Genomic DNA, 18,870 nt, shown 5'->3' with positions numbered 1-18,870 from the left:
AAAGGCAACCTTCAGTTTCAGTTTTATGGATGTAAACAGGGAGGCAGAAACAAAAGTCTAGTCTGTTATAAATGACCGTTTTAATAAAACTCTCTGAATAAAAAAGCAGAAGTTGCTACCTTCTTCAGAATAGTGACGTATTTTGCAACTAAAACAGAATATTGAATCAAGGGCAGGGTTTTATTTTAGCATTCCTCATTTCCTTCTCTCATTCACAGAAACACAATGGTTGGAGGGGTATGGTTAATGATATTCTGCACAAGCCATCAAACTGACATCAGAGAAAGAATGCCATTCTACAGCAGAAGCAAATGTTGAGATTTTGATTAAAGTTTACCAAGATAATCTTTTTTTCCCAGTTTATTTACTCATTAATTGTGCACCTTAATATTAGCAATGTGTACTAACAAAATATATTATATAGATATACTGCAAGAGCATGAAACATACTGTGTAAAACAGGTCTATAAAATGGACGTTAAAAGTTAACACCTTTTATCAACAGAGTGTGGGTTGCCAAAACTGTCTGGAAAATCTCATATAGCCTAAAGGACCAAAAAGCCTTAATAAAGACTTGGCATCAGTTATAGCTGAGAATGCCCCATGCCCTTATCTTGGAGTCAATGACCACAGGAAGTCTGATGAACGTGCAGTAACCCAAACAGGAAATGCTGTAATATTGGAATTTCATGCATTCTACTGTGAAAGAGTGGATAGCAAAATATACTGCTTACACTAAGTCCTATTCAGGTGTAAAATAGTTTTGCATTGGCAAACTTTTGGCAGTCTGTTCCTCTTTACGGTTTACTTTGGTCAAGAACTGGCCATTCGTAAAGGAAAAAACCTTGTGACATGTAAAGCAACCAACCACAGTTTGAGAGAAGTGGTCAGAGAGCCTCATAAAATGTTTCTCTCAGAATGTGGCATTCTTTAATATAGCCTGACAAAGACCAGGTCTAGTTGACATTGGCCAACAAAGAGGACAAAAAGCCTAGAAATGCTGATAACCAAACACTTTGTCAAAATAATGTGCAGGAATCCTCTCTGAAAGAATATTTTTAAAACATTTTCTAAAAAATAATGCTGAGCGATCAAAAACTCCCGTCAAAAGAATCACATTTAGACTGTATTCAACCAGGAAAAAAAGTTAACCGTCAGCCACTGAAATAAAACATCTAAAATAAAATCGCAAATTAGCAGTTTGTCATGGCCAAGGACATGGACACACTCCCTTTAAACGAATTCACACTGCTAAGGTGTGGTCTAGATGAAGGAAATCTCCACCTCACAGAAGCCGATGAAAGGGAAGGTAGGTGAAGGGTTAGTGTGAGGGCCCTTTCATTGGGTTCCAGCTCTAGTGTGCTGTGAAAACACGCTCCTGACCTCACCGCTCTGAAACTGCTGTGCCAGCAATCGGCTCAACACAGCCAGCCACTAAAAGCCTCAGTGTCACAAAGCCACAACACATGATGTAATGATATCAGCCTTACATTTCAGCGGACAACTGATTGCAGCACAATTGATTACAATTAAAAAGCCTTTGCAGTGTAAGCTTAATACACAGACTGACTACTGACTGATCTACAGACAATATTTATAATAATATAATACTAGTTTAAATAAAGTCACATTTTATTTTGTGTGTGTGTACACTCACTCTAGAATTCCCTGATTGGGTATGTTTTAACATTTATACATCAGTAAGGTGATTCTAAAACAACAGAGACAAGCCTATTAACCCATCAAGTGTACAAAGACATCATGTTTTCCTATTAAACAAATAGTTTTGAAGGTCATGAAGTATTACGTCCTGTAAATTTCGCTACATGTCAGCTGTCACATTGGCTTAGAATACTGGAAAGGCGTGTGAATGCACTGCTGAAGCAGATGGATCTGGTTACCCGTTTCCTCTCTCCATTACTTTATGAAACGATACTAATGCTTCAAAGGGTTGAACTTTTTTTGCAAGGCTGCGGTCGGGTAAACAAATACAACACTGAAATACACTGTTGTGAAAGTACAGCTCATTTAACAAAGGTTGCTGAATTAAGGAAAGGAAAACGGTTTTCTATTGCAGGGTATGCAGAAATTGACCCTTAGAGGACAAATATAGATTTTTTTTTTTTTTTTTTTTTTTGCTGGTCGACCTTATGCGCTTTAATTTTGTTAGCCCGTGAAAGCCGAGAACCTTGGCATGTCTATGATATCAGAGAACCTCAGCGACGAGGCTTGGGTTACAATGAATATCATGTGAACCCAGCTGTGTTATGTATCAGTGCCAAATAACCTGTTTAAAGCCCTCAAGTAGTTACAACTGAGGAGAGCGACTACTCCAGAGCATGGGATAGAAGCTGCTTTCACATTTGGTCAACCATAAGACCCATACAGAATCAGCACACATTTCATGTGCTGATGGTAAAGGACAAGCAAATTATATGGAATGGATTTAAATTAAACTAACTGCAAAAAAAAATTAAATGAAAAAACAAATATAAGGTGCAGGGATGTGTAGAACTTGAACACAACAGCAGTTAAAATCATGAAGTATGCTTTTTATGGAATTCCATTCAGGACTGGCCATAAATCAAGAAGGAAGCATAAGCATGTGCATGTGCATGTGCATGGAACCATCTAAATGTGTGAAACATGAGTTTAAATTCTACGGATATCATTTTGTGGAGGATATTGCAGCATTTTTGGCACTAGTCTAACGATGAAGCAAAAGGTCATTTACGAGTGTGTGTGAGAGAGATGAGAACAACAGAGGTTAAAATCAAGATGTTATTGTATTCTGTGGATTCCATTCAGCAGAAGGAAACATGAGCATGTGCATGGAATTACAATCATCCAAGTATTGTGAAACATGGGGTTTAATTCTACAGAGAGCATTTTGTGGAGGATATTGCAGCATTTTTTTGCACTAGCATAACAATGAAGAAACAGGTCATTTATGACTTCTGTAAAAATAAAAATAATATAAATATTTATAATATAATATAATATAATATGAGGAGCTGGACATGTTACAACTTTAAAAACAACAGCAGTTAAAATCAGTCTGCAGAGCTTTTTAATGGAATTTCTCTGGATTCCATTCAAGACAAGGAAACATGACCATGAGCATGAAATTACAACCATCCAAATATTGTGAAACAAAGGTTTAAATGTATTTTATGGAGAATATTCCAGCATTTTTAGCACAAAAAATGCTAAGTCATTTAATAAGCAAATACACCAGAATAGAATATCTCTAAATGTTTCCCATTAAAATCTTTATCTACCACTATATTTACAATTGTGTTAAAGAACCTAGATTCATTAATAAAGATAAATTCTTAAAATACTCAACATTTGAGAGATTTTGATCATTGCAACAAACCAACAGTAAAACGCTCGTTCCTCACAGCACTGACAAATGGGAAGATAAAAGAGCCGGGTTATGTAACGCTGCAATGCCCTATAGCCATGTTAAAGCATAGCATAATATGAACTCCCAGCATGCCTGAACACTTCCAAAACAGGGCCTGCTATAATTGAACGCAGATCTATATACAGCTCTTCTTTTGCACAGAGGAAAAGCCACACATTTCTGCCACGGTGTGACCTGTCACTATAGGTATATTAAATTTCAGACACAGCACTCTGTCCCTCTTTACTCAGCAATGTGATGTCAGTGATATAACTGCTATGAATACTCACTGAACTTTGTATGACATGAGAGAAACAAAACGATCGTTATGGACATGCTGATTAACAGCATTACAGACGCACAAGCCATACAGAAACAATGAACCACAAATCCATTCAACTTTAAAAGCAAGGCAACCTAAATAAAGAACCAATGAGATAAATATACAAGCCACCTTCACTTGCCTGTGACTGCGTACACAAGAGGGAAGTTCCATTTCAAAGCACACTTTCTAAAACACACAGAGCATGCTTTTTTTTTTTTTTTTTTTCGCTTTATGGAGAGAGGTCTATTTTTAGCTCAGAGTGTGACACTACACGTCTGAATGGACTGTACAAAGGCTCTCTACACACTTTTCTTCCTGTGGGGACCTCATATATTTCCAATATGCTTCCTGTATGGACACGTGGAAGGGAGACGTGTGAGATTTTTAGCTTATGGAGGAAGGACTTTATACTCGAGAAACCTATTTGATGTGAAAATAATAACTTGAGACTCTTATATTACATAAGAGAGGGAAATACTGTAATAATAATAATAATAATAATAATAATAATAATAATAATAATAATAATAATACTACAGTTGCATTTCAATTCTGTGCATTAAGGGTTAAAATAGTTTCATACAGGGCTCATGTGACTTTTAAATGTCTCTACCTTCTCCAGTCATCTGGAAAAAACTGCACTACAAATACTCTTAAATAAATAAATAAACACAAAATAAATATAAATAAAAATAACTATAAAATATATACATTTAAATATAAAATAAATAAAAATTATGGATTTAAAAAAAGCAATTTCCAGTTAACAGTTCAGTTCACTTTTTTCCTTATATATGCTATAAGAAATGTGTATAATTTATAATATGTTTGAATTTATAATATGTTTCATGAAAGCAATATCAGTGTGTGTGTGGAAAACAACAATCCCAAAAAAATTTGCACCAAACTGATTCCATAAATGCATTATCAGACCTTTTTTTTTTTAATTTCTGGGTGAGATACTACATTTGCAGTTATCAGCCAATTACTGATATTGTCAATGTGATATTGTCTGATATTGTCAATGTGGCCAAATATCTGCTGATTAGAATTTAGGGCTGCTGATATCTGAACAGAAATGCAAGTCACGGTGCAGTTTGCGTTTACCGCTTATTTAGATAATCCTAATCTAAATTCAGTCAAATGATGTCAAGCAAGCTAGTATAGTTCTTGTGTATAATTAAAAGCGTTTATTACACTGTTGACAGCTCCTAGGAATTCACCAGATAACATGCGGAGAACAAAATCACCGTCACATGACAGACCGCGAGGGGAAAGATTAAATATTTTAAGATACTAGCTGCAGTGAGACAAAGCATGTAACTCATCCCTCAAAATATAAACAAAAGAAATACAACTGCGGACGTATTGTGCTAAGATGACAGCTCGTAATGCATCTACCTTTCATTTATCTCACGGGAAGAATCTGCACATCTATCTTCAAGTCTTTTATTCTTTGTTTGGCTGTGATTTTCCCCTGAGAATAAAGGGTCTTCCTTTTAGCAGCGCATAAAACATTAGGCCGTGCCGTCTATCAAGCAGATGTGATGTCTCCTCCTCCTACTGCGCCTTTCCCTCCAGACAATCAGGTGAGACGGAGCGCTGTCGCTATGGAAACATTACCAAAGGAGCATGACATCATTATACACACGTTGTAATGACGGAGGAGGAGCACCAAGCCAACAGAGCCGCATGTGGGCAGGTAAACAAAGCAAACCGATGTGGGTGAGGCAAACCGGGCCATTATCCACCTGATATCAGCTGCTTTTCCTTTTTTCTTTTAAAAGAATGGCGATGGCTGTGAATCTCCCGATTTAAGAAGCAACCAGTCCTTCCAAACCGAGTTACGGAAATGCCCGTGTTAATAATATTGCCCATAATTACCATCCGAACACTATCCACCACACCTCAGTGACCGTGTACAATAGTTTGATTCATTCTTAGAGTATCACCTGCGCTTTGAGTTTCTCGGGAGAGGTAAACGAGAAATGCATCACGTTAACAAAACTAATTTTGCTTCAAAATGTCGATTATGCAAATAACGACATTAGGCAAAATCTGCAATACAGAGCTTGAGAAATTAAATCTATTAAAAATAGGTAGGTGATTAAAAGCTTCATGGTATAAAGTTTCTCTGTGAACCAAAAGTACTATTTGGAGCTTTGACAGTCACGATCACTAATATGAACTGTCATTATATGGAAAATAAATATCTATACCACAGATCATGGCATACATATAGACTTAAGCTGTGTCGTCAGTCAGCTTTCCGCAGTTTATCTTTTTCTATAACGGCAAGGACAGCATAAAAGGTCATTAAACAAAGTCCAAACAGAGACGTTTGTTGAAGTCTGTTGTCTAGATTTGTGTGTCTTAAAATATCATCAGTGCACATTTTGACCCAGTTATCTGAGAGATATCTCATGTCTACACAACGAATCACAGTAATAAAAACATAAACAGCAATTTTATGGTTGGAAAGAGATCCAGAACAATTTAACTTGCTTCTCACCGCTTTTAAAGTCAACCTTTTTCCAAAGCTTGTGCTATTTAGCAACTAAGGACAAAGACACATTAAAAAAATGTATACCTTTCAATATGTTATGAAATTACACATGGTTATTCATTTTTAGTCATTTTAAATGATCTATTAAATTTAAAATGAATTCATTTTCATGAAGCATCATTAAATACATCACTTGCACTAGCCTTACTCTTAATTTAAATATTTGGCTTCCTGGATTTATCATCTACTTCACATTAGCATGGCTTTCCCTAAATACACATGTGTGGTTGATAGCAGAGATAGTGGCGCCAGAATTACACCAATAACCAAAACACCACCATTCATCCAACAAACCTTTATTTGAATCATATCCAACAAAAGATTTGCTCAGAGTTTTAGGTTTTACAAATACTTTAAGCATCTTACTCTATTTAACTCTCCATTGAAACTGCAAAAGCTGGAAACTTGTACAGTTGATCCACATAAAGAGTCAAATACAAATAAACCTGCATAAAATTATTTAAAAAAAAAAAGTTTGCCACACACTGATTACCACACGCATTACAATTATCCAGCAATCATTGCTAAACTTGTGCAGATTGTTAGAATTCCAAATCGTTGTGACTAACAACCACAAACTGTACAATAAATTAAAAGGCAAAGGAAACCGTGATTATTATATCCCCACTGCTCCATCCTGTCATGGGCTTTTAGGCTTAATGATGATTTAGAGATGCTGAAATTCCTGCTGCAGCAGTTATTTTACTACGCCAACCGTTTGGAAAGAAGCATGATATCATATCATATCATACATCACCTAAATATCTAACGCTAGTTTTGCACATGCTCAGCCAGGTACAAATATGTTTCATGCCTTTGTATGACTAAAAATAGTGATGATTCAGTGTTATTCATAAAGAATTTCATTCATGAAATCCACACACACAAATGGAAAACATTTATATGACGCAGAGAGCAACAGAACTTCCGTTTAAAACTCTGTAAGCTCTGCGATGTCATTCGACCGCAATAAAACACGTTTACTCTGTTAGGTTTCATTAGAAAAGTAAATTACACCAGACACACCTCTCAGACTGAAACCGGCTGAGGAAACAACCACGTGTCGTCTTACATATCATCTCCTACTTCGGTAAAGTAAACAGACGCGGTAGCTACTGTACGTGACTGTGCACAGTTGCCTGGTCTCAGAAAAAGACAACAAGACTGTAATCCGGCGAATACGGCATGCTGATCTAATCCCACGCAGCGAGGGTGGGGTTAACTCCGACTCGCAGGGTAAACAATCCTCCAGACAGCAGGGCCGTGACTGTGATGACTGACCCAGACCTGCCAAAGCTTTGGCTTTACCTGCATTAATCAATGACAGCAGCACATACACGGCCAAACGCCTGTGACCGTGATATGAGACCGACGGGGGGGAAATCACTGATTACACGAGGAAGTTAAACTACCCAAAACTGAATTGTCATCATTTACTCGATATCATCTGGTTTTTAAACCTGTGTGACTTTCTTTTGTGCAACGCAAAAGGAAAGTGTTATTATTGTTATGGTAGTTACAATGAATGGGGGCTGGAGCTGTCAAGCTCGCAGAAAGATTATTATATATTGTATTTTAAATACTAGACTATTTAACTATATTTAAAATTAACTATTTAAATATATGACATGAGCATGACTAAATGTTTATATCCTTTTTTCCATTTTAGTGTAAATTATTACTTGACCCAAAGAGTTAAAAGGTAATATAAAAGGGAAGCACTTTAATCAAATTTAAAACACTTCATTCAAACAATTATAAAAAGGCATAAATAAATAAATAAAATAAATGAATAAATAAATAAATATTACCATTAAATAAAAATAAATACAAATAGTAATGGTAATAAAAATAAGAAAAAAAAACTCTAAATTAAAATCTCTTTACAACTGTGACATTATTTTGAAACAACCAAACTAATAGACATATCAATAAATTAATTAGGCAGCAACTTCAACACATATTTCAATGATAACAGTATAACAGCCAGTATGACTCATTACATTTTTCAGAGGATATAAACAGCCCTGAATATTGCTAACCTAAGAGTTTCAATCTCATGATTATGTAGAATAATTAGGAACTGCAGTACTGGTTTCACAGCTCATCTTCAGCAAGCACAGGCAGAGGACAAATCCAAACATTTTAGCAACATTTTGACACATTCCTTTCAAATTTCATTAATGCAAAAGATTGCACTTTATCCCTCTCAGCAAAAAACAAAAAAAGTAGTAAAATAAAATCATAATCCATTATAACCCATATATAATAAAAAAAAAAAAAAAAAAAAAAATCATGACCCAAAGAAATTCCATCTGGGCCCAAAGGTAGTAGGCTACTGCAAGAGCATCAGTTGAAGGAAAAAAAAAACAACACACACACACACAACAACAACAACAACAACAACATGGAAACATAACTGCAATAAAAATGAGGAGCTGATCAGAAACTTCCAAGATATTTTCTTTTCTTTTTGACCACGCAGTCTGAAACCTTTCCTGCGTCGACATGCATGCTGCTCCAACATCTGTGATCTCTCACCACATTTAACTACGCCAAGGGGCCGAGGATACATTTCTGCTGAAGTACTGGTAGAGGACCGACCTCCATGGTTCAAATACTAACCTCAAACATTGTAAAGGGAAAAAAAAAAAAAAAAAAAAAAAAAAAATGCAAAACTGGCCTTAAGTCAGGAGCTTGCGCCAACCGAGCAGAGGAAAAGGTTGGACTCCAAGTGTGAATGGAATACAAAATGATCTTCAATAGGCCTGTAACCCAAAACTCTCAGACAGATGCGAATCACTTCAATGGACTTTCATTAGAAGGAAAACAGACACATACTGAATTACATCACAATCCAACAGCTATTTTGCAAACTATAGGTGATGGGTGAAATAAAAGCTTCTTTTGTGGAGTCAACGAGAGGACAACTGCAAAAATAATGAAAACTGATCGTAAAAGGAAGCCTGGCTTACTACTACCATCCCAAAAGCACTCACGAAAACTAAACAAAGCTGAAACACATAACACACGTGATGTCAAAGGAGGAACATTCCCCATTACTTAAAGGATGAAGGTTCAGTCCAAGAGGAAAAAAATAAAAATACACCTTTTAAGATACTTCTGAAGTTGATAATAAATGACAGTTTTTAAAACTACAGCAAAGTCTAAAAATAATAGAATGTTTTACATATCTGGCATAACATTAAAATAGAATTATGGGAGCTTACAAGGGGATCAAGTAATTTAGAGAAATTAAAAGTTCAGTCCAAAAAGACTTTTACTGAAATTAAGCTTCAAATGTGGCTTGCTCTAAACTTGCACCGCTTGCTAACGCCAGACAATTCAAAACATAACAGTTCCAGTTAAAACATATTAAAGCAATATTGACATTAAGTGTGGCTCTTTCAGGCGCAAAAACAAAAAAGAATATACATACATGAAAAACTATATGATATTATTCCATTAAAGCTGACTCAACAAAACCAGCTAATCAAAACAAACTCCTCCAAGCAAGAGTTCCACAGCAAAAGTATAGTGGCAAAGAAAGCAAAGCCTGCAGCCAAAACCAACATCACCGGGTCCTGTAGGAAATCACCATTGTGTCTCTCTGGATTCTTCCAAATAAACAGCATGTGTGGAGACGGTCGCTTAGGAGGTGTAGATGAGGAGGCGGCAGAGAGAGGAAGGAAGAATCCTTTGCCAGTCTTTAGAAGTGAATGTGGGCAGAGCGTGGCGGCACTCTGGCATCTTATCTGAGTGAAACACACAGGCATGCTGAGGAATAGACTGGCCGATTAGTTGTGACAATGTCGGGGTATTTTTTCTACCTCTTCTCTGTTTTCAAGATAAGCGCAAAACGGGATCACTGTGAACTTTAAAAACAACCAAAAATTTTACTCGTGTTAATGTTTTCTCACCCTAGTTCTTATAGATGATCTTTCTTCCAAAGAACACCAAAATAGGGCTTTGGACGTTTGGCATTTCAGGATAATTTTGACTTTTTCCTGGGTTTCTCACAATTTAGACTTTTTCTTGCAATTCCTGCCGTTTAAACTTAAAAATTCTAGGGCTGTTAAACTATTATTTGCAATTAATCATATCCAAAATAAAATACTTAGTTTACATATGGCCTGTGCTGTGTATATTTATTAAGTACATTTAAAAGCACACACAAAAGCATGTATAAAAATACACATGTATTCCAAATATATTTATTTTATATTTATATTTATTTATTTTATATTTATATTTATATTTATATATATATATATATATATATATATATATATATAAATAAAAATTACACAATTTCTTTTTAATTCTGACATTTTAGAGTTTTGTGCAATTATTTTTTCTGTTATTACCATGGAATAACAATAATTCCAACATTTTCAATTTTTTTTTCCCATTTTGAAGTTTAGAATTTGCAGAATTTCCCACTGTCAAAAAACATAACTGAGAAAATTGAGCCAATTTTTTTTTTTGTAGGTGAACCAGTTTCTAGGGGAGCTAGTAAAGAAAACAAGTGAAACCTTACTAATTTACTGTAATGTTAGCAGTCGTGAAGTGAACCACCTGAGGCTTAATGCAGTGTATAGATAGTAAACAGCAAGAAGCGCTAATGTCCTGTCTGGGATATGCTGTGTATGTGCATGCATTACATCATCTTTTTTAAACTTATTCTAACAGCATCAGATGTCCACTCTGGCCACTTACATTTTATACAGCTCAGAGAGTTCTGCGGAGTGAGGACGATCGTTTAAGCAAAGGCTTTTAGGGAGTAATCACATGCTATTTGACAGTATCAGCTGACACACTTTGCCTGACCTTAATGCAGTACAGTACAGCATAGTAGGATGATGTCATCGAAGACACGCTCTCACGGATTAAAAGAGTGAAGGTTAAACTGGCAGTCTATAAATGTTGCACCAAAAGACGCACCAAACAGGTTTTCCAATGATTGGACAGATAGTTTAGCCCAAACTCAAGGCACTGATTGAGAATAATTGCTGGACCTGAAAAAAACTACAGGTTGCATGAAAGCAAAAAAAAAGGCTTTGGTGACACTGATTGATCATCATCGGCTCAGAGGTCTTTTGAAAAACACAAGCACACATTCCTCATTCCTGAGCAAACATCCTTTTCACATAAATCTGACATTACAGTAGAAACTACATTATTTTATTATCTAGTTCTCAAGCGTTTTAGCTCATAACACAAGTGTTAGGAAAGAGCTGCCATTTCCCATGATTCCAGCAGTGCATAATGCAGGCAAACATTTTCAAACAGTCACAGGAAAACACACTGGACTAACGTCTCTGGCATCTTACGTGACTCATTAGATTCCAGCGATGTTCAAAAATCAACAGACGCAGTGAGGCAGTACGCTAAAGGAAGTGCTTATACAGTCTTCCTAATTTAAAACAAGTTTAATGAAATAATCTACTGTGGAGCAGCTGCAGAGGCTGTTCTTTCCATTAGAGGTCCGAGGGCCGTGTCAATCTGAGGCCAACCACTTCTATCTTCCCTTTGCACCCATATGCATATAAAATGTATAACAATACATCAAGGCCATGTGCTACGTGATACAGTTTTACATGAGTTAAAAAAAAAGCATGAGCAACATTGTTTATATCCATAAAAAAAGGTAAAAATTGCACAGATATCAGTTCTTATCTCTGATACCATGTAAAGATCAAAAAGAAAGAACCAGAGGAAAATATGCCTGATCAGTGTGTGCCATTATTCTACTTTCCAGAATAATCAGAGCAAATTCACAACTTTACAAATTGAATTAAAGCACAAAAAAAAGTTAAAATGATATTAAGCACAAATACTGTACTTTAAGATCAACCAATATTGCTTTTTACGACAGATAGATAGATAGATAGATAGATAGATAGATAGATAGATAGATAGATAGATAGATAGATAGATAATTCAAATGAATAGAAAATATTCAAACAATAGACAAGCATAAAAAAAGTCAGCTTCCTAAACAATATAGCCAAAAGTTGAAGACATCTCCTTTTAAGGCCAACTCCGTGCCCACAGCATGATCTTTCACAATCTGCCAGCCTGCAAAGGAGCACTCTAGTGTAAATAAATCACACTGGATCTCCAAAAAGGCAATCTATCGGGTCTTCTCACTGGTAAGTGTTACCTAACTTTTGTTTAACTGGTCACAGTTGAGTAGATCTACCCCACAGTCTTTTCATGTCTGGCTCCCAGGTCAAAAAAAAACAAACAGCCTCCCTCTCCTACTGATGGCTGCAGTTGGAAATTCAAACATCTAATCTAATCTAAGCCTGGTGTGGATGCCAAAATAATCAGCTGGGTTTGAGTCAGCAAAAGAGTCTTCCTCGTCTCGTTTTTCACCGATCTGACAGTGAACAAAGATGCAGAGATGATTTATGGTAAAAAAAGGATCCATTGTTAGGCTGGGATGACCTTCTCAATAATGTTCAGATATCATAACATTAACATAAGACAACTCATATGGAAAATGGATATATATTTTATTAACTGCATGTAAATGGCATGCCTGCAATGAATCGGTATTGATGCGTTAACATCAAATCAATAAATACATTAGTGCCACACAGTGAGCTTTCATGGGAAGATAAAAAGGCCAGCAAGACAATGTCAATGTCAAGTTATCTTATGATTGGTCATGGGCAAACATCACAGCAGGATGAGGTTATCAGAAGCAGAGGTGAGGATGCAACGGGTTAGTTCAGTGAGGACATAACATTTCTCCCTGACCAGAGGAATCCTGCATGGAATGCCGCAGTCTAAACAAATACTTGCATAATTCGCCAAATATCATATTTCACATTTTGCACACAAGCAGTAAACCACCATGTGTTTTCGTATACTTTTTGGAGTCACCAAGAAACAATATTACAGATTCATTTATGCGCACTGAAATAGTCAGCTCACACAAACGGCTGACCAATTATTTATGAAAGAAACTGTTAAGAGTCCTTAAGATTCTTCTGTTAAACAAAATAGTTCAGGCTTAATAACAGACTCAAGACACTGTTCATATTCACGGTATGTAAAATATGCAATGGTTTAAATGGTGACACAGGCTGTCAAGTATATACATTTGCGACAACAAGTGAACTACTTCTTCAATATTAATGTTATTATAAAAATGTTATAACGTTAAACGACCCGGCGGCTAGGTTTGCTAGAATAAGCAAGAGAGTCATTTTCAAATTTCGCCGGCCGTTCAATATTAAACCAAGACCGGATTTTCATCTTTTTGTAATGTTGGTCAGTGTTTCAAAAGATTTCACTATTTATCTTCATAAGAGAGTATCTAATGCGACGTGTGCCATCTCTGTTTGCCTGGAATATTTGTTTTAGGTTGAATCTTCTTCATGAATCTGCAGAACCTCGCTGCAAAACCGGTCTGAAAGATTCGTTCACCAATCGGACTGAACTGGACCGAGCTGTTTTCGAGTCAACAGCTTACTGATTCAATGAACTGAGACGAGTTCATTTCAAACATGTCTGATAAGTAATGAACCGAAAACTGATGACTGATCTGATACTACAAGCATGTGGGGTGAACCGAGGATTTGACAGATGGGACGAAACTGCTTTAACAGCTGAATCGCAGAAACATTAGCAAAACAAGTTAAGATAACGTTAACTGATTCGTCCATATATATATATATATATATATATATATATATATATATATATATATATATATATATATATATATATAAACATATATATAAACAGTTGCCTTCAGCAAACTAAAGTTTATTAAAACGCGCAAAAAACTTGAATACGAACGTAGTTTTACTACAAAAATGTTTAGGCTCTAAATCGCTTTGTTATTATGAGTTTAATCATGGCTGAACTGCGAAACACGATTACAATAAACACAATTAATCAAAAACAAGTAATTAAATGACAATATTTGGAAAGCTTCAAAGCATTATGACTTAAAAACGAATAGTTCGTTTTGACCCGGTTCTTTAAACGAACTGTTCAAAAGAACCGGTTCGCTGAAATGAGTCGGACTAAACACCACCACTCGGCAAGAGTAACGTAGCCGTTTCTAAACAACAATCACCGCGGTCGGTGCTTACCTTTATTTCATGGACCCAATAATAAACAAGGACACTCTTTTGCCTGTGCACTTCCCAAAGTACGAATTTCAGAGCAGTGACATTATCTGTTATTCCACGTGTCCGTCTTGAGGTCGTTTCCAAAATCCCAAACCGGAGCCAAACATTTTAACCGAAATACGCGTGTACTAGATCGGTCCGCCTGCGCGTCCGTTCATACTGCAGCAGCAGAAAGGCGCTAACGCGAGAGAGGCGGAGGATCCCACTCTGTGGAGCGGCAGAGGTGGGAGGAACACAATCCAATCTTAATATCTCTCTCACGAGCAAACGGTCACGTTTCAGATCATAATAGTCCAAAGGGAGCGTAGTTAGCTTTCAGTCGATGTTGAATTTGTTTCTCCGCATTTCACCGCAAGAGCACGGCGGTTAAGAAAGAACACTTCTAGGCTTCACTCCCCCTACTCCTGGCAGCAATGGGCGGAACTTTGCAACGGTTTAATCTGATTGGCTTTCCCAAATGACGTCACCAGGCAAGGTCGTTCACAGGTTTAAAAATGATTTGGGACTCCTCGAGTAATCTGTCTAGTGTTTGTTCTCTCTTTGTTTCTGCATTGTTCTGCATTGTCAGTGGCACCTAATTATTCATAATGTATCGTTACTAAATTTATGAAAGAAACCGATTATTCATTTAAAATGTTTTTATTTAATGTTTTCCACCACAGGTGAGTTTAACTAAAAGCATCATCCTTCCTTATAGTTGATTAATTCGCAGTAAATTATGGCACTTGTTTTTATTATGAATAGGCATGTTTAAATGTGCAGAATGGCCGTTATTGAATTAAATGTGCAGTTATTTCTATTACAGAAATCTGATCAATGGATAGAGACAAGTTCAGAATTCTTCATTAAATTGACACTAACCCTCCGTTTCACAGACAAGTTTTAAGATTAGTCCCAGACTACGAGCTGTTTTAGCTGAAAGAAACTATATTGACTGGTCTTTAAACATATCAGTGCTTATGTTTCGAGATGCACACCAGTAATGTTTCTAAAAAAATTAGTACAGAGGGCAATTTGGATGTCTCATTTTATCATTTCATAATTCTAAAAATAAAAATCAGGAATAAAATGTTATAGAAATAAGGCGATTGATTAACAGATGCCCTGCTGCCACAGTACAATGTGTTATTCAGCACAGCACGCTCTGTCGGGACAGGGAACAGCCACTGTCATCTGTGGCAGTTTTAACAGCGGTTATGACCTCTGTGCTTTTGCCCGGTCTTACCGAGTTATAAATGCCAGCTGGTTGAGAAAACTCAGTGTCCCTTCATCCAAGCACTCTGGAAAAACAAAAACAATCCTTGGTTCTTCCTCGATCGTTCTCTATGGTTTTCTAAACCAAATACAGGCCCAGAAAAGGCCTGTAAAAGTTGTATTTATTTTTCTGACGGACTTAAAGCAAGTTGGATTCATTGTGCTGACAGGCTTCAAGCTAAGATCCGAAACTCGCAAAAAATAAACGTACTGCAGCGGGACCAAAAAAAAGATTTTAGAAAAGACTCTCAGGAAGCAACCGAAGCAAATAAATGTTATGAACTACAAACATGTTTTGCTCTCAAAGAAACAGAAAACGATACTTTTCTGCAATATGCCCCCTACTGAAATGATGGAAGGGAACGGTGAATGTTCTTGAACATGACTCAAAGGACAAATGCAAAGATAGCGTTATAAAAATATCCACTTATCTGTTGATGTACAACTGTTTGAGGTGTTTCTGAGTATGTGATTGTATAGCTTTAAATGGAAATCCCTGTACCTGTCTTTGAGTGTTGACTTATTATAATACTATCAGCTCCACACACCAACACTCACTGAACACCCACTTAAAAAGTACACTGAGCAGTGATTACAGAGCCTTAAAGGTGAAGGGTGTGTCATTTTTATATAATGTCTATTTTAAATTATACATTTAATGTGTCTTCATTAAAAGAAGCGGTATATAGGATTGAAAATCTGTAACATACTGATCTGTAACAAGGCATGTATATGTAAGCCAAAATGACTCCCCAAGGTTATGTGCCATATTGTGATTTCTTCCTTTTTTTAAGTGCATTTTCCAGTGCAGATGGTTTTAGTTTATCTCTCTATGTTGAGCAAGAACATCAACCACAGCTTTATCCTGCCTCTGTTCTTCCACACTAAATCTGTCATCTATCAACATAAGCTGTTCTGAGAACTTTTTTCACTCCATAAGTGAAGATGACTTTTTTTAAAAGAATGAATAAATACAATAAAACTAATGTGTGTGTGTGTGTGTGTGTGTGTGTGTGTGTGTTGTGACATTGAAGACTAGAGTAATGATGCTGAAAATTCAGCTTTGCATCATGGGAATAATTTTAATTTCATTACATATCCAAACAGAAAACAGTTTAAATAAAGCACATTGAAATAATAGTTCAGAATATTACAGCTTGTTACAGTTTTGACCTGATAAACACAGCTTTGGTGAGCATAAGAGACATCTTAAAAAAAAAAAAAGAGTCACAAGCTGTTTCATGTAGACTTCAAAATGAAACCTTAGCATATTGCCCGCCCAATTTTTGGTCTTTTCTCATTAGTCTGAATGAAAATGCTAATTCATTCTTTGCCACTAGGCAACGCATTTGAAGCATTAAAAGCTCACAAACACTGCTTTAAAGGGTTATTTCATCCCAAACGCTATGAGAATACTTTTTTTGCGCAAAGTAAACAAAAAAACGCAATTTACTCAACCATTCTTACGTCTTCCGCCGTTTTGGAGATTACTTGAGAGCGTATCTGACGTAATCAGCATGCGTATGGGTTGTGACACTCTCTAAAATGTCATAAAACTTAACAACACTACGTTTCTGAATCTGGGAACATTTCAATTGTGTTGTTGTCTGTGGAGGGTCAGATGGCTCTCCGTTTTCAATAAAAAAAATCGTTCCTTACGGGTTTGGAACGACACAAGGGTGAGTAATCAATGACAGAATTGCCATGTTGGGGTGAATTAACCCTTTAAACGGTTTAGAAAAATGAACTGTTGAACGAATCGCTTGGGGGTCGTCGAACAAATAAGGTAAAAATCTGTGCATATTGTAAGAAAATGAAAGCGTGACAACCTGTTGTTTAGAACCGCCAAAACCAAAATATGAGCTTTTCATAACCCATAACAGGGGTTGAAGTGAAGTGGGTTAAATTGAAGTGTTTCTCATTTTCAAGATTGATTTAAAGAGTTCTCCCAGATCCTGGGAAGATAGCAGATTTCACAGCTTAACTAATGTGAAAAGAACATTCTTTGGTAGTGAAGTCAGTTGGAAAGATAGCAGCATTTTCTCTGCAATCCTTAGCACATTCTTGTGGTGCTCCACTAAAATGCATTACACTACAGGTTTTATACTAGATTTTTTCTAGATTTAACTTTCTATTATAGGATGATGCTAACTTGTACAAAAATGGATCGATATAGGATGTTACGTTGCTATGTGTTTGCTAAGGGTAGGTTAGGGTTAAATAACTGCTTGCTTTTTCTAGCCGAAAGCAAATCTATTACATTTTGCAAATTTCCACCTGCATATTTATATCAATAAAGCAAACAATGCAGGGGCGTACTGAGTTACATTTTCAAAAATTAATAAATGAGGTCAGTGGTTTGCTCAAATCCCAAACCCTAAGGAAGAGTACTAGTAATAGTGATACTTTCATCAGCACTAATTAGGTCATCATTGCACGTAGAGGGATAATTTGAGGGCTTTCAACCTAAAATCTAAATGAAGCATGAGAAAGTTAAAGGCTAGGCTTCTCAGACTAGACACATAATTCATCTGATGACTCGATGACAGTCTACATCTGTTTGGTGTTAGACAAAGAAAATAATTTACAGAAGAGAATCTAAATACCGCATTCCTCAAAGAAAGCACTTAATCTACAGTTCAGAGTAAATAAAAAATGCCTGTGTTCCCGTAAAACAAAGAAGCGCAACCTAACCCAAAACAAAGGCTCTTTAAACACGAAAAGACGGACCAACAACTGCTGCAAGATTTACAGATGCAACAGATATAAAGCTGTAGTCTTTTGTGTGATTTCCCGAGGAGTACAAAACAAAACACTTCTAGTGAAAAGTCGGTAGCGCAGGACATCAAACATTACAGTTATATCAGTTGTATCTCATCGCATTGCAATGATAAAACAACGTTTGAAATCAAGACACAATTTGACATCTGATGCTATCTTAGGAGACAATAAGGTGAAATATTAAAATATGATAAGGTGTGCATGTAAAATGACTGACATCAAATGCATATGCATCCGTCTTCAAATCCTGTTTGTCAACATGTGACCTTACACCTTCGTGCTTTGACCTTGTGTTCATATCCTTTATAAAACCAAAAACATGTCTAGGTCATGCACATGCTTATATTTTTTTGAACCAATAAGCTTGTTCTATGCAAAAACG

At 36.2% G+C, this 18,870-nt stretch overlaps 1 protein-coding gene across 1 annotated transcript in view; it reads right to left on the bottom strand.

Moving 5' to 3' along the window:
- Window positions 1-14,839, bottom strand: part of mical3a (microtubule associated monooxygenase, calponin and LIM domain containing 3a) — a 61,154-nt gene extending 46,315 nt beyond the window's left edge. The window contains 1 exon segment of the mRNA XM_043216627.1: window positions 14,415-14,839. The gene's annotated coding sequence lies outside the window, so the exon portion shown is untranslated.
- Between the last annotated feature and the right edge of the window lie 4,031 nt (window positions 14,840-18,870).

Source organism: Puntigrus tetrazona, chromosome 18, assembly GCF_018831695.1.
Source record: "Puntigrus tetrazona isolate hp1 chromosome 18, ASM1883169v1, whole genome shotgun sequence".
Taxonomy (NCBI): domain Eukaryota; kingdom Metazoa; phylum Chordata; class Actinopteri; order Cypriniformes; family Cyprinidae; genus Puntigrus; species Puntigrus tetrazona.
The sequence above is the reverse complement of the archived record's forward strand: the minus strand, read 5'-3'. Positions and strand labels throughout refer to the sequence as shown.